The sequence below is a fragment of the Mus musculus genome, chromosome 7 (genome assembly GCF_000001635.26).
Source record: "Mus musculus strain C57BL/6J chromosome 7, GRCm38.p6 C57BL/6J".
In the NCBI taxonomy this organism is placed as follows: Eukaryota; Metazoa; Chordata; class Mammalia; order Rodentia; family Muridae; genus Mus; species Mus musculus.
In genome coordinates, this window is record NC_000073.6 from 17,252,739 (window position 1) to 17,269,039 (window position 16,301).

The 16,301-nt window shown below is 36.4% G+C and overlaps 1 long non-coding RNA gene across 1 annotated transcript in view; it reads left to right on the plus strand.

Moving 5' to 3' along the window:
- Positions 1 to 578: 578 nt before the first annotated feature.
- Gm42373 overlaps positions 579 to 16,301 on the plus strand; it is a 58,213-nt gene continuing 42,490 nt past the window's right edge. Inside the window, exon 1 of the long non-coding RNA XR_003946723.1 lies at positions 579 to 885. This is a non-coding gene — a long non-coding RNA (predicted gene, 42373). The remainder of the gene's footprint in view (positions 886 to 16,301) is intronic.

A 16,301-nucleotide genomic window follows, 5' to 3' on the forward strand; every position in this document is an offset into this window, starting at 1 on the left:
TTCTTTCTAGAATGGAACACTGTTTTTTAAGTGTTTTCCATTTTTGAAGAGCAACAAAGTTCTAATTTTGAGAAGCTCAGTTATGGCACCTATTTCAATTCCCCTGGCTCCCATATTTTTGATTAGAAATGTCAAGTTGAATCATATGTCTTCAGTCTGAGGCTTCTCTGATTACATGTTGTCTATCTTCCTGTGAAATACATTATTTCTAGATCTAAGTATCTACTGTGTTGTTGTGATGTTTCCTGGTATTTTTGAATTGTCTGTGTTTTATTTTTCTTGTTGAAGTTCACAAAGTCCTTTTGCAATAGTTAGCAGCCATGCCTGGGATCACATTGTTTCTCATATGGTCTTCTAATTTCTGGAACAGACTGATTTGGGAAATGATTATAAAACCACTTGTAAAATTTCTGTTTCTAATTTATATCTTCTGAAAGGGGCTAAAGTTTTGGGTTTGTTCTCATTTCTGTTTGTTTCCCTCAATCTACCATCTTTCTTGCTTGTAAGATGTGCTGGGGTAATGATGGCACAGGACTTGTGGAAATTGCCAATACAGTTAGTGGTGGTGGTTATTATCAGAGAACTTTGATGGTATAACATAGGTAGCCACAGGAGTATCATAATGGTATGGTCCTTTAGCTGTGGATGTCCAAAAGTTACAAATGATCAATAGGAAAATGGAGATTCTATCTGTAAGTAAACAAAAAGGGAATCATGAAAGCCTATACATTTTTGTTCCTTGTTTTGACATATGCATGATTTACGAGGGACATTTTCATTCTTTGGTACTAGTAATCCATCTGTATTTTTTTTTCTAGATTTTAGTCACAAAACGTTACTCATGAATTAAAGAGGATAAATACATGAAATGTGGATCATTTACAGGTAAATTTCAATGAACACTGGAAGCATTCATAGTGCACATGCACAAAAATATACCACGTGATGTGCAACATTATTTTGCAGTTCCCCAGTGTATGAGCTCTTCTCTGGAAGATAAAAATCATTTGAATAGTTTCAGTAATTCTCCAAGACTATTTTTACTTTATCTACCAATTATAAGTATACATTTTATGTATATTAACCCAGATATATGTGAACCTAAAGGTCTATTAAAGCATATGTCTCCATCTATGTTCTTGTGTACACACACACACACACACACACACACACACACACACACACACACACAGAGACATCACATACACATACACATACACATACTATACATGCTATATTTGCTTTAACATGGTCTACATACACATCCTCAATAAAGTCTATCCCTGGCCTCTTGTGATTTCTAATAAATATCAAAGATTTTCTTACCGTAGTTTGATTTCATCTCACCCCTTTTGTTGGCCATTAACATTATTGACACACTGTCTCGAGATTACCAAATAAATATCACTCGAGAGGGTAATTTCTCAACCATGGCTTCTTTTAGTTGAATCACAAAAGAAACTATGACAGGAACTTATTCCAGGAGCAAAATTGGAGACATTGGATCATAGAGTGCAGTATAAAACTTCTCCTTATTCTTGTTTTTCTCTATATTGTGAAGTATAGTTCCTAGATGAAATATTCTCATGTGCTGGACATTTTTTACAGTATATTGTTTTTTTTCCTCCCTGGGGAGAATGATTTAATCAACTTTAGCCATGAAATTGAAACCTGAGCATATGTTTTTCTACATTACCCCATATGATGTTCTATTACTTCAGTGTTTTCTCCAGGATTTCCTATGTATTATTTATGGATCTTTGCCTGACTCCTAGAAAAATACTCAATATATGATTTATTAAGATTTCTCTTTTCCTGTTTTATACTTCTTCATACAATCCAAACAAACAGCCCAAGATGAGAAACAGTCTATAAATGTTTCTATCACACTCTTTAAAAATAGTCATTTCTCAATAAGCCATCTGACAATAGACTATACACACAAGTACACATGGGGTATGGTGAGAGAGAGAGAGAGAGGGAGAGAGAGAGAGAGAGAGAGAGAGAGAGAGAGAGAGAGACAGACAGAGAGACAGAGAGAGACAGAGAGAGACAGAGAGAGACAGAGAGAGAGTCAGAGAGAAACAGAGAGAAACAGAGAGAGAGAAGAGAAATTATCACTTAATGTACACCTATTTCTTAAATATAAACATTTACAAGCTATAGATTTTTATTTACTGAACTTACAATTATAACAAATGGTGATGGCATAATAATAATCTCAATTGATGGTGGTTCAATCTGTTGACAATAGTGAAAGACATTGTTGGTTTTAAACAGTTCTTGGATTTGTTTAGAAAAAAAATTGTGTTGAACATTTTCATCAGGACACCTACATCTAAACATTCATTTTACTCTATTTTCTTATTGAGAAGTTAGAACACTTGAGCTATTTGTGTCACACTAACTTTGTATATCTCTTTCCTACTCTGCATAGACTGAAAATTGAGCTAATCAAATTGCCACATTGTAAATATTTGATGAAAATATATTAATTGTACTATGTTTTGAAATGCCTTATACTTACTGTTATTCATGTCCTTTTAGGTATATATTAGAGCATGTTCTTTTTCTCCATTTTTCTTTGAAATAAATATTTAACATTTGGAATGATATACTTTTGAGATTTCATTGAGAAACAATTATGAAGCTAATATTCAGACACTTAATTGCACAGATTGAAAATATTTCCTTAAGAATTCTAAAAAATGTCTTCAATTTTTATTTAGCAGTTAGAATAATAATGAGAAAATTAAAATAAACATGGTCAGTAGTGAGTACTTCATTAAGTCTAAAATTATCATATTCAGACTTTAGATTCGCAGTGCTATATGTATTAAAGAAGTAGGAATATGAAAGTAGACAACTTTGACCTGTGAAGCTTTAATGTATCAAGTTTAAAGTATTCAGACTCACCACGCCAAATTTATTCCTGAGTATTAAGGAAGGACGACTCTCTAAAGAAGAAGAAGAAGAAAAAGTTAGTTCTGTAGCATAGCCCACTCTAGAAGCATTAGGAGAATGTTTTTTGCGACCATGTTCTATAACCTCATCCCAGGCTTCTCACTCATTCACAGCAGAAAGAAAGGGTAAGCACAGAAAATGAAACATGGTTGTTCAAGTTTTATTGTTATGGGGTCTTCTCTGACGTTGTGAAATCAAAGGCAAATTTTATGTTTATAAGTTGTTGTGTTGAAGAAAAATTATTTTTGCTGCTACCTGGTTTAGAATGATATATTAGAAAAATGTGGACTGGAATGCATGTTTCTGTTCTTAGGCTGATTTATCCCAGCCCCATGAGCAAAAGTTTAGTGATAATGTCCCTTATGATCCTCGAGGATATTATGTAGGAAATTCAAAATTACAGTTACCTTCAAAGATTAGCCTTAAGGAAGAATTATTATGTGAGTTGAGAGTAAATCCTTTCACAGTTTAGTTTTACTCTGAGAAGACAGAACTTAATGTAGTCTCCTCAGTGTTATTGGTGGGCCTACCAATAATAAATGTGGTTTGAAGGGACATTGAAACTTGTCACTGAAAAACACAACTTACATCCACTCCCAATCCTTCCAATAGTTAATGAAAATTTCATCTTAATGCTTCTAAAATTTTAACACAACTTTTCAGAAGAAAATCATGTGTTAGTGCCATATGAACCGTTTTCACACAAATGGGTATCTGACCAACCTTGAGCTCCAGGTGATATTTTAAGGCTGAACACACATACTTTATATTTGTGCTCTTACAAGACTTCCAGGGCCTAACTATCTAAGAATTTGCTAGCCATGATTTAACTTTGGTGGCCATTGTCATCTTTCAAGATCTAATTCATTATCCAAGGAATTGTATACAATTTGGGGGTGGGGAACTTTTTAACCTTCTGAGTTTCTCCTCTTCCTGGATTTCAAGACAATTTGAGATAATGAGTATTTAGGGCTACGGCTTTCTCCAAACACGTAAATAAAATTAAGTCTTCAATCTTATAACAGTTCTTTCATCTACAAAGCAGTTCTTTCTATATTCACTAAATCATTCCTTCTCTTCCATTTATGATGTGAATTTCTCAGCAGTAAAAAGGTTGTGTTTGTGAAGTTGATATTACTCATACAGGGAATAAGGAACATTTCTTAGTTTTACCTTGTAGTAGACAGAGTAATGGTAAAGGCTAGTCTTCATCATTAATCTTTCACGATACACCCAATACAGTTGATTTGAATGTGCAAGACTTTATTTTTATAGGAAAACAATAGAACATTCTGAAATCAACAGTACAAAGTATTGTGATAGTGTTATACATTCATGTGAGTCTTGATATAATCAATATTCCACTCCAAGATCAGGAATGTTCAGAGATATACCATCAGTACTTTTTAAAAAAACTGTTAGGTGAAAATTACCAGTCAATTACAATATGTCAATAAGGAAGCCAGAAAATATTTTGATAGTGCCTATTTTATATTTTCAAGTTGTGGTTTATAAAATGCAGCCATCTCAATGTCCTCTTTGTCTTTCCTCTGCCATTGTCATACATTATGAAGGAATAGACAAACATACTCAAGAGGAGATGAAATGTCAATTACAGATGATAGCTAGGTATTCAGATCTGTAGATAAATAGATTTAGAGGAGAGAGACAGTAGATGAGATCATAGACTGAGCCTTTGAAAATTCTAAAGAGAGGAAAGAGACATTTTTTCTGAATGTTAAATCTTGCCAATTTTTTGTAAATTTCTTTTTATTTTTCTAGTTTTGTTTTGTGTTATGCCTTGTAGAGGCAGCTTAGGCTGCCCAAGAACTTGGTATATGTCCTATGTTACCCTATTTTTTTTCTTGATTCCATGTATTAGCTATACAAATAAATACCAGTGCACTTGACTTAGTCAGAGATTTCTCATCTAAAGTTTCACTTTACATAATACGAAAAATTTGATCTTCTACATGAGCAAACATATTCTGAATTTTTGAATTTCTTGGAGATCTATTCTCTGACATTTCTACCAAAGTATTGTTGGGTACCAAGAAGTCACCTAGCAAAGGATAGTTTCTGGGATGGCTTCTCCATGGACTGTTGACTGGCACAAAGAGCCCTTGTAACAAAGGCCCAAAGGACATTTACAGGGCTAATTCCTGTTATTGATATGCCTTTACTTTCCTTATAAAAATAATATTATAATCTTTGAGCACTAACCAACCCTATCGGGCAGATTTCTGCACATCAGTGAAAATCTGTTATTTTATAGTGATGCCATACAAAGAAATAGATGACTTTTTAATTCCTAACGATGATTCTATAGGAATTGCTAAATTTTACTAATAATTGTTAAGTCTTTTAGAGTAGAACTGCAATTAAGCCCCTCTGTGATAGGATTACTATAATTAAAACATCTCCAGCCTTGATGTGTCTTTAATTAACTTCTTCCTAGATAGAAAGCAGTAGTTTACTACTTAGAATACATTCCTTCGACCTGTAATATAAGTAATCAAAGGTCATAAGAGGGAACTGAATCACTTATTATGGATGCAAGGAGAGAATATAAGCTATTGACTGAGCTTATCTATATAAAACTTCAATGGTAATTTAGACCCAAAAATTACAGTTTTTGATTCTCAATACTCTGGAGCTAGTGACAGGTAGTGAATGTCTGGCTAGATAATTTGTCTTAATGGAAACACATTCAAATATCTCGATTGTAAGCCTCTTATTCAATTCATGGTTTATTTATATTTGAAATTTTAGTAAGCATTTGTTTAAAAAAAAGAAAGCTTGGAAAACCATGTGATCTATTCTCCTAAAAAAGGTACAAAACCTAGGAAAGATGACACTAGGTAGCAGAAGGAGAGAGCAAAATTAGGAGGATGAAGAAGAAGAGCATCAGTGTGGTATAATTTAGAAGTTGAGAGAATAGAGTAACACAGAAATTAAGAAAGATTATAAACAGGGCATATAGTATGACATGTTTCCCCCTTTTTACTTTATTCTTAGAAACAAAGATTAGAATCTTTTTTAAAAAGTGCATGTTTGATTCCTGAGGGCTACTTTTCTCTAACTGACAAGGAGTTAAATGAGCTCTCAGCCTTAGTGTCTGGCATGGAGGACCTGTGGAGAAAAACACAAAGTACCTCTGTACTTAATCCACTGCTCCTTATACTTCCACTCCCATTTTTAAGGAGCAGGTGTTAATTTGTCCAGAGGCCTGCAGCTTCTGGCTTTAGAGTAACTGAAATTAACATGGGGAAAGCAAGCAGCTTCTGGCCTCAGAGTAATTTAGAGTCAAGACAAGTAAAGAGCTATTATAGAAAGCAACATTAGTCTCTCAGAAGACCAAGTCTTATCCCCTCAGACACTCCCTTCCCTCAGCTACCTTCGAGGGAGAACCAGAGTTCCAGAGCTGTAGAGATGGCTCAGTGGTAAAAAGTACTGACTTCTCTCCCAGAGGTCCTGAGTTCAATTCCCAACATCCATATGGTGGCTCACAACAATCTGCAATGGGATCTGATGCCCTCTTTTTGTGTGTCTGAAGAGAGTGACAGTGCACTCACACACATTGAACAAATGAATAAAGGAATAAACAAGCAAGGAAATAAACAAACAAACAAACAAACAAACAAACAAATAAATCCAGAGCTCCTGAGCTGGTCTATGGAAGGTTAATTTAATATATGTGTTTGCCTCTATTTGAAAAAATTATTTGAACACCCAGTAGTAGTTTTGTATCTCATGAGTTATAAAATGCTAAACATAGATTCTAGCTAAGTAGCTCATCTTTGGGACCATCTGACCATATGCTAGTGTAGCATCCTTTTTACAGATCTCTATGTAAGTGTTGCTCACTTCAGATGAATCTTTTGAATTCACACACACACAAAACTAAGCCTGGATTTATCCCAGGGTTCTTTTTATAATCAGGTGTCTAGAATAAAATTCAAAATATATATCTTATAGGCAAGAGCCTTTATTTCATTAATTTTTCAATGCTAAATCTAGCCCATTCACATGGTGAAAGAAACAAACTATGTAATGATCCTCATTACCAGTATTTCAGTATTCTACCATGGAAATAATGCCATTGTGATGGAATGAATGGTCATTTAAAAACATTCGTATAATCTTTTCTATGATTTCAAATATCCAATTCTCTGTGATTTCTTATATATCTCAAGAGAACACTGACAATATGTAAATATTTTTACTATCATGAAACATAATGTGAACATAATGCTAACAAACAATCTCAGAGACATGACATTTGTGTATGTGTTCTAAGAAATGAAGGTTGACTCCTTTAGAGTAAATAGTGGCACTGGAGTAATTCCTCAGTGTAAGATCTTCTCTATCATAAACCATCCATCTCATAAGGCCCCGCAAATCTCATTAAAAGTAGACAGATAATAATTTAGCTAGGTAGCTCTATACATACTTTTTTTTTAAAACAATGTCATATTCAAAGGACTAACTTTATAGTTAGATATCAAACACAGGATTATAAAACAAGTTAGAATTAATAATGACAAATGAAACTTATGAGAAGTAAAGGTTAGTTTTAGAACAATGTTTTAATTCTAGTAAACAAAAGTATTAAATTTAACTTTTGTGCCAGCTTTCCCTAGATGTACAGTGGAGAACTTTAAGAACAATGAGGCTTCTTAGCATAAAATTATGAGTTTTCCTGCCTTTTTAACGAATAGTGATTGTCTGAGTCGAGACCCAGGGTAAGTAAGGTGTGTGTTTTATCATCCTCTATCCATTTCAAAGTTATTGCTAAAAGGTTTGTTTAGTAGATAAATGACTTACGGCTAGGCATGATAAGCGTGGATACAACAGCTGGGAAGAACACAACCGAGGTCATTGCTTCAAGTGGCAGAATTATTGTATGAAAATTGCTGTGTCAAGCATACTCTAGATCTATTTGGAACGCAGCACATGACCTATTACATCAGGCTGTGCTCTGCTGGTACCTGTTTAACTGGCACAGTTTGAAGGATTTGAAAGAAGTAAAGTAGGTAACATTGTCAAAATGCAGGAAGCCACAGAGTCTGTGGTCTCATTGCAAGGAAGTATATTTCAAAGCACCAAAAAGTTTTAAATAAATTTAAAGACCAAGACATCAAAACAAAAAAATTGTCTAGAGAAGACTTTTTCTTCCAGTTAATATTTTAACCATTTTCAGATATGTGTGAAAAGTTACTTGCTTTCAAATTGTGAATTTTTTCTAGCATTAGTTATTGATTATTTTATATTTTTTCTGTTTTGAAACATTAAATTATATTAAAATGGTGGGTCTCAGGATACATTATGGTGCAATCCTAATGATATGTGGTCAATTATCTAGAACTGAGAGAAAGGTGGAAGGAGAAATGAAATTTATGGATATGTAAATAAATGCAATGTGTTGATAAAGGTTAAAGCCAAAGAAATCACACCCTAGACCCAAGAGAGAAGAGTAGAATTTTATCTGCAAAAATAATCTAAAAGAATAATAAAACATTAATGATTTAGAAGATACATTAGGATAATAGCCACTTATCAGTGAATGCAGATCATGTGTGTTCTTTTGTGATAGGATTATTTCACTCAGGATGATATCTTCCAAATAGATCCATTAGCCTAAGAATTTCATAAATTTATTGTTTTTAATAGTTGAGTAGTATTCCATTGCATAAATGTATCACATTTTCTTTATCCATTCTTCTGTTAAGGGACATCTGGTTTCTTTACAGGTATATAGATAGGGATGCTGTGAACACAGTGGAACATGTGTCCTTATTACATGTTAAAGTATCTTCTCGGTATATGCCCAGAAGTGGTATTGCTGGATACTCCAGTAGTACTATGTCCACTCGTCTGAGAAACCACCAAAATGATTTTCACAGTGGTTGTACCAGCTTGCAATCCCACCAACAATGAAGGAGTGTTCCTCTTTCTCCATATCCTTGTCATCTTCTGCTGTCACCTGAGTCTTTGATCTTAGACATTCTGACTGGTGTGAGGCAGAATCTCAGGGTAGTTTTGATTTGCATTTCCCTGATGACTAAGGATGTTGAACATTTTTATAGGTGCGTCTAGGCCATTTGGTATTCTTCAGTTGATAATTCTTTCTTTAGCTCTGTACCCCATTTTTAATAGGGTTATTTGGTTCTGTGTTTCAAACTTCTTAAGTTCTTTGTATACACTGGATATTAGCACTCTCTGGGATTTAGGACTGGTAAAGATCATTTCCCAATCTCTTGGTTGCCTTAGTGTCTTATCTACTGTGTCCTTTGCCTAACAGAAACTTTGCAATTTTATGAGGTCCTCTTTCTCAATTCTTTATTTTACATCACATGTAATTAGTGTTCTGATCAGGAACTTTTCTCCTGTGCCCATATATTCCAGGCTGTTCCCCACTTTCTTCTCTATAAGTTTCATTGTCTCAGGTTTTATTGGAGGTCCTTGATCCACAAGGACTTGAACTTTGTACAAGGAAATAAGAATGGAACGATGCACATTCTTCTACATGGTAACTGCCAGTTTTGAGAGCACCATTTGTTGAAAATGCTCTCTTTTTTCCACTGGATGGTTCTTTCTCCCTTGTCAAAGATCAAGTGACCATAGGTGTGGGGATTCATTACTGGGTTTCAGTTCTATTCGATTGATCTTCCTGTCTGTAACTGTACCAATATCATCCAGTTTTTATTTCAATTGCTCTGTAGTACAGTTTGAAGTCAGGGAAGGTGATTCCCACAGAGGTTCTTTTATTGTTGAAAATAGTTTTTGATATCCTGGATTTTTTGTTATTCTAGATGAATTTGCAAATTGACCTTTCTTACTCTGTAAAGAATTGAGTTGGAATTTCGATCGGGATTGCATTGATTCTGTAGATTGCTTTTGGCAGAATAGCCATTTTGACTATATTAATTCTACCAATTCATGAGCATGGGATGTCTTTCCATCTTCTAAGATGTTTTTCGATTTCTTTCTTCAGCGACTTGAAGTTCTTATCATACAGATCTTTCACTTCCTTAGTTAGAGTTACACCAAGGTATTTTATATTATTTGTGACGATTGTGAAGGGTGTTGTTTCCTAATATCTTTCTCAGTCCATTTATCCTTTGTGTAGAGAAAGACCATTGATTTGTTTGTGTTAATTTTGTATCCACCTACTGCACTGAAGTTGTTTATGAGGTTTAGGAGTTCTCTGGTGGAATTTTTAGGGTCACTTTTATATACTATCATATCATATGCAAATAGTGGTATTTTACTTTTTCCTTTTCCATAGGTATCCCCTTGATCTTCTTTTGTTGTCTATTTGCTCTGGCTAGGACTTCAGGTGCTATATTGAATAGGTAGGGAGAAAGTGGGCAGTTTGTCTAGTCCCTGATTTTAGTGGGATTGCTTCAAGTTTCTCTCCATTCAGTTTGATGTTGGCTACTGGTTTGCTGTATATTGCTTTTATTATGGTTAGGTATGGACCTTGAATCCCTGAACTTCCCAAGACTTTTATCATGTAGGGCTGTTGGATTTTGTCAAATGCTTTCTCAGTTCTCTTTCTTTGTTGGTTTTTTATGTGGTTTAGAGTAATTGTGGTTTCATAGAATGAATTGTGTGGAGTACTTTCTGTTTTTATTTTGTGGAATAGTTTGAGGAGAAGTGGAATTAGTCTTTTTTGTAGGTCTGATAGAACTCTGCACTAAACCAATCTGGTCCTGGGCTTTTTTTGGGGGGGGGGGAGACTATTAATGAATGCTTCTATTTCTAGAGGGTTTATAGGACTTTTTAGATCATTGATCTGATCCTGATTTAATTTTGGTACCTGGTATCTGTCTAGGAAGTTGTCTATTTCATCCAGGTTTTCCAATATTGTTGAGTATAGTCCTTTGTAGTAGGATTGATGATGTTTTGGATTTCCTCAGGTTCTGTTGTTTTGTTTCCCTTTTCTTTTCTGATTTTGTTAATTAGGATGCTGTCCCTATGCCATCTAGTTAGTCTGGCTAAGGGTTTATCTATCCTGTTGGTTTTCTCAAAGAACTAGCTCCTGGTTTGTTTGATTCTTTGAATAGTTCTTTTTGTTTCCACTTGGTTAATTTCAGCTCTGAGTTTGATTATTTTCTGCCATGTACCCCTCTTGGGAGAATTTGCTTCCTTTTGTTCTAGAGCTTTTAGGTGTGCTATGAAGCTGCTAGTGTATGCTCTGTCTAGCTTCTTTTTGGCAGCCCTCATTGCTATGAGTTTCCTCTTAGGACTGCTTCCATTGTGTCCCATAATTCTGTCTGGTATGTAGTGGCTTCATTTTCATTAAACTCTTAAACATCTTTAATCTCTTAATTTTTTCCCTGACAAATGTATCATTAAGTAGAGTCTTATTCAGCTTCCACATGAATGTTGGCTTTCTATTATTTACGTTGTTATTGAAGATCAGCCTTAGTCCGTGGTGATCTGATATGATGTATGGGATAATTTCAATATTTTTGTATCTTTTGAGGCTTCTTTTGTGAGCAATTATATGTCTAATTTTGGAGAAAGTACCATGAGGTCCTGAAAAGAAGGTATATCCTTTGTTTTAAGATAATAAATGTTCTGTAGATATCTGTTAAGTCCATTTGTTTCATAACTTCTATTAGTTTCAATGTGTCTCTGTTTAGTTTCTGTTTCCAGGATTTGTCAAATGGTGAGAGTGGGATGTTGAAGTCTCCCACTATTATTGTGTGAGGTGCAATTTGTGGTTTGAGCTTACTAAAGTTTCTTTAATGAATGTGGCTGCCTTTGCTTTTGGAGCATAGATATTCAGAAAGAGAGTTCATCTTGGCAGATTTTACCTTTGATGAGTATTAAGTGCCCCTACTTGTCTTTTTTGATAACTTTGTGTGGGAAGTCAATTTTATTAGATATTAGAATGGCTACTCCACCTTGTTTCTTGGGACCATTTGCTTGGAAAATTGTTTTCCAGCCTTTCACTCTGAGGTAGTATCTGTCTTTGTCCCTGAGTTGGGTTTCTTGTATGCAGCAAAATGTTGGGTCGTGTTTACATAGCCAGTCTGTTACTCTTTGTCTTCCTATTGGGTTATTGAGTACATTGATATTAAGAGATATTGAGGAAAAGTAATTATTGCTTCCTGTATTTTTTGTTGTTAGAGTTGGGGTTCTGTTCTTGTGGCTGTCTTCTTTTAGGTTCATTGAAGGATTACTATCTTGCCTTTCCTAGGGTGTAGTATCTGTCCTTGTGTTGGAGTTTTCCCTTTATTAACCTTTGAAGGGCTAGATTTGTGGAAAGGTATTGAGTGAATTTGATTTTATCATGGTATACCTTGGTTTCTCCATCTATGGTAATTGAGAGTTTTGCTGGGTATAGTAGCCTGGGCTGGGATTTGTGTTCTCTTGGGTCTGTATAACATCTCTCCAGGATCTTCTGGCTTTCATAGTCTCTGGTGAGAAGTCTGGTGTAATTCTAATAGGTCTGCCTTTACATGTTACTTGACATTTTTCCCTTACTGCATTTTATATTCTGTCTTTGTTTAGTGCATTTGTTGTTCTGATTTTTATGTGTCGGGTGGAATTTCTTCTGGTCCAGTCTATTTGGAGTTCTTTTTTTTTCTTTCCATTTTTTATTAGGTATTTAGCTCATTTACATTTCCAATGCTATACCAAAAGTCCCCCATATGCACCCACCCCCACTCCCCTGCCCATCCACTCCCCCTTTTTGGCCCTGGTGTTCCCCTGTACTGGGGCATATAAAGTTTGCAAGTCCAATGGGCCTCTCTTTCCAGTGATGGCCGACTAGGCCATCTTTTGATATATATGCAGCTAGAGTCAAGAGCTCCGGGGTACTGGTTAGTTCATAATGTTGTTCCACCTATAGGGTTGCAGATCCCTTTAGCTCCTTGGCTACTTTCTCTAGCTCCTCCATTGGGAGCCCTATGATCCATCCATTAGCTGACTGTGAGCATCCACTTCTGTGTTTGCTAGGCCCCGGCATAGTCTCACAAGGGACAGCTACATCTGGGTCCTTTCAATAAAATCTTGCTAGTGTATGCAATGGTGTCAGCGTTTGGATGCTGATTATGGGGTGGATCCCTGGATATGGCAGTCTCTACATGGTCCATCCTTTCATCTCAGCTCCAAACTCCGTCTCTGTAACTCTGTGACTCCTGTCCAGCAGTTCTCTCTCTCTCTCTCCCCCTCCCTCCCTTTCCTCCCTCCTCCCTTTTTTCCTCCTTTCCTCCCTCCCTTTCTTCCTTTACTTCTAAGATTTATTTTATATGTGGATGTTTAGTCTGCAAGTCTGAGTGTACAGAAGAGAGTGTGGGATACCCTGAAAATGGAGTTACAGATAGTTGTTAGTTGCCATGTGGGTGCTAGAATTTAAACCCTGGTACTCCAGAAGAGGAACCAGTGCTCTCAACTTCTGCACCAACTCGCCAGACCCAGCAGCTATTTCTTAAAATATTTATTTTTGTATTTTTAAAAGTAGTATTAGAGACATTAATTAACAAACATTTCTGGCTGGGCAGTGGTGGTGCATGCCTTTAATCCCAGCACTTGGGAGGCAGAGGCAGGTAGATTTCTGAGTTCAATGCCAGCCTGGTCTACAGAGTGAGTTCCAGGACAGCCAGGGCCACACAGAGAAACCCTGTCTCAAAAAACCAAAGCAACAAGCAAGCAAACAAACAAACAACAAAAAACAAAAAACATTTCTGACTATTGTCCAAGATCCACGGCACTACTTTAGCTTCTTCGTTATATTTTATAGCCAATTAAACTTTGGGGTTTTGTGGGGTTTGTTTTTTGTTTTTCTTTATTTTTTATTTTTTTTCTTTATTTATTTACAATTTTTATTAGATATTTTCTTCACTTATAATTCAAATGCTATCCCGAAAGTCCCTTATACCCTCCCCCACCCTGCTCTCCAACCCACACACTCCTGCTTCCTGGCCCTGGTATTCCCCTGTACTGGGGCATATAATCTTTGCAAGACCAAGGGCCTCTTCTCCCAATGATGGCCAGATAAGGCCATCTTCTGCTACATGTGCAGCTAGAGACATGAACTCAGGGGGTACTGGTTAGTTCATATTGCTGCTCCTCCTATAGGGTTACAGACCGCTTCAGCTCCTTGTGTACTTTCTCTAGCTCCTCCATTGGGGGGCCTTGTGTTCCACAAGATGGCCATTTTTTACTATATTAATCCTGCCAATCCATGAGCATGGGAGATCTATCTTCTGAGATCTTCTTCCATCTATTTCTTCAGAGACCTGAAGTTCTTGTCATACAGATCTTTCACTTGCTTGAATAGAGTCACACCAAGACATGGAATATTATTTGTGACTAATGTGAAGGTTTCATTTCCACAATTTCTTTTTTAGCCTGTTTATCCTTTGAATAGAGGAAGGCCAGTGGTTTGTTTGAGTTAATTTTATATTCAGCTATTTTGCTGAAGTTGTTTATCAGCTTTAGGAGTTCTCTGGTGGAATTTTTGAGGTCATAAGTCTATTATCATATCATCTGCAAATAGTGATATTTTGACTTCTTTCTTTCCAACTTTTATTCATTATACTTCTTTTGTTGTCTAATTACCCTAGCTAGAACGTCAAGTACTATATTGAATAGATAGGAAGATAATAGGCAGCCTTGTATTTTAGTGGGATTGCTTCAAGATTTTCTCCATTTAGTTTGATGTTGGCTACTGGTTTGCTGCATATTGCTTTTACTATGTTTAGGTATGGGCCTTGAATTCTAGATCTTTCCAAGATTTTAACATGAAGTGACGCTGGATTTTCTCAAATGATTTTTAAAGTCCCTAATGAAATGGTAATGTTTTTTTTCTTCCATATTTATTTATTTAGGTATTTTCTTCATTTACATTTCCAATGCTATCCCTAAAGTCCCCCATACCCTCCCACCCACCCACCCCCACATTTTGGCCCTGGCGTTTCCCTGTACTGGGGCATATAAAGTTTGCAAGTCCAATGGGCCTCTCTTTCCAGTGATGGCCGATTAGGCCATCTTTTGATACATATGCAGCTAGAGTCGAGAGCTTGGGGGTACTGGTTAGTTCATAATGTTGTTCCACCTATAGGGTTACAGTTCCATTTATATCCTTGGGTGCTTTCTCTAGTTCCTCCATTGGGGGCTCTGTGATCCATCCAATAGCTGACTGTGAGCATCCACTTCTGTGTTTGCTAGGCACGGGCATACTCTGACAAGAGACAGCTATATCAGGGTCCTTTCAGCAAAATCTTGCTAGTGTATGCAATGGTGTCAGCATTTGGAAGCTGATTATGGGATGGATCCCTGGATATGGCAGTCTCTGGATGGTCCATCCTTTCGTCACAGCTCCAAACTTTGTCTCTGTAACTCCTTCCATGGGTGTTTTGTTCCCAATTCTAAGAAGGGGCACCGTGTCCACACTTTGGTCTTCGTTCTTCTTGAGTTTCATTTGAGTTTGTTTATATAGTGGGTTATGTTTATGGATTTCCCTATATTCAACCATCCCTCCATCCCTGAGATGATATGTACTTGATTGTGGTGAATGATCGTTTTAATGTGTCCTTGAATTCAGTTGGCAAGAATTTTATTGAGAATGTTTGCATCAATTTCCATAAGGGAGATTGGTCTGAAGTTCTCTTTCTTTGTTTGGTCTTTGTGTGGTTTAGGTATAAGTACAATTGTGGCTTCATAGAATGAATTAGGTATTGTACCTTGTGTTTCTATATTGTGGAATAGTTTGAAGAGTATTGGTATTTGGTCTTCTTTTTTTTTTTTTCCATTTTTTATTAGGTATTTAACTCATTTACATTTCCAATGCTATACCAAAAGTCCCCCATATCCACCCACCCCCACTCCCCTGCCCACCCACTCCCCCTTTTTGGCCCTGGTATTCCCCTGTACTGGGGCATATAAAGTTTGCAAGTCCAATGGGCCTCTCTTTCCAGTGATGGCCGACTAGGCCATCTTTTGATATATATGCAGCTAGAGTCAAGAGCTCCGGGGTACTGGTTAGCTCATAATGTTGTTCCACCTATAGGGTTGCAGATCCCTTTAGCTCCTTGGCTACTTTCTCTAGCTCCTCCATTGGGAGCCCTATGATCCATCCATTAGCTGACTGTGAGCATCCACTTCTGTGTTTGCTGGGCCCCGGCATAGTCTCACAAGAGACAGCTACATCTGCGTCCTTTCAATAAAATCTTGCTAGTGTATGCAATGGTGTCAGCGTTTGGATGCTGATTATGGGGTGGATCCCTGGCTATGGCAGTCTCTACATGGTCCATCCTTTCATCTCAGCTCCAAACTCCGTCTCTGTAACTCCTTCCATGGGTGTTTTGTTCCCAAAT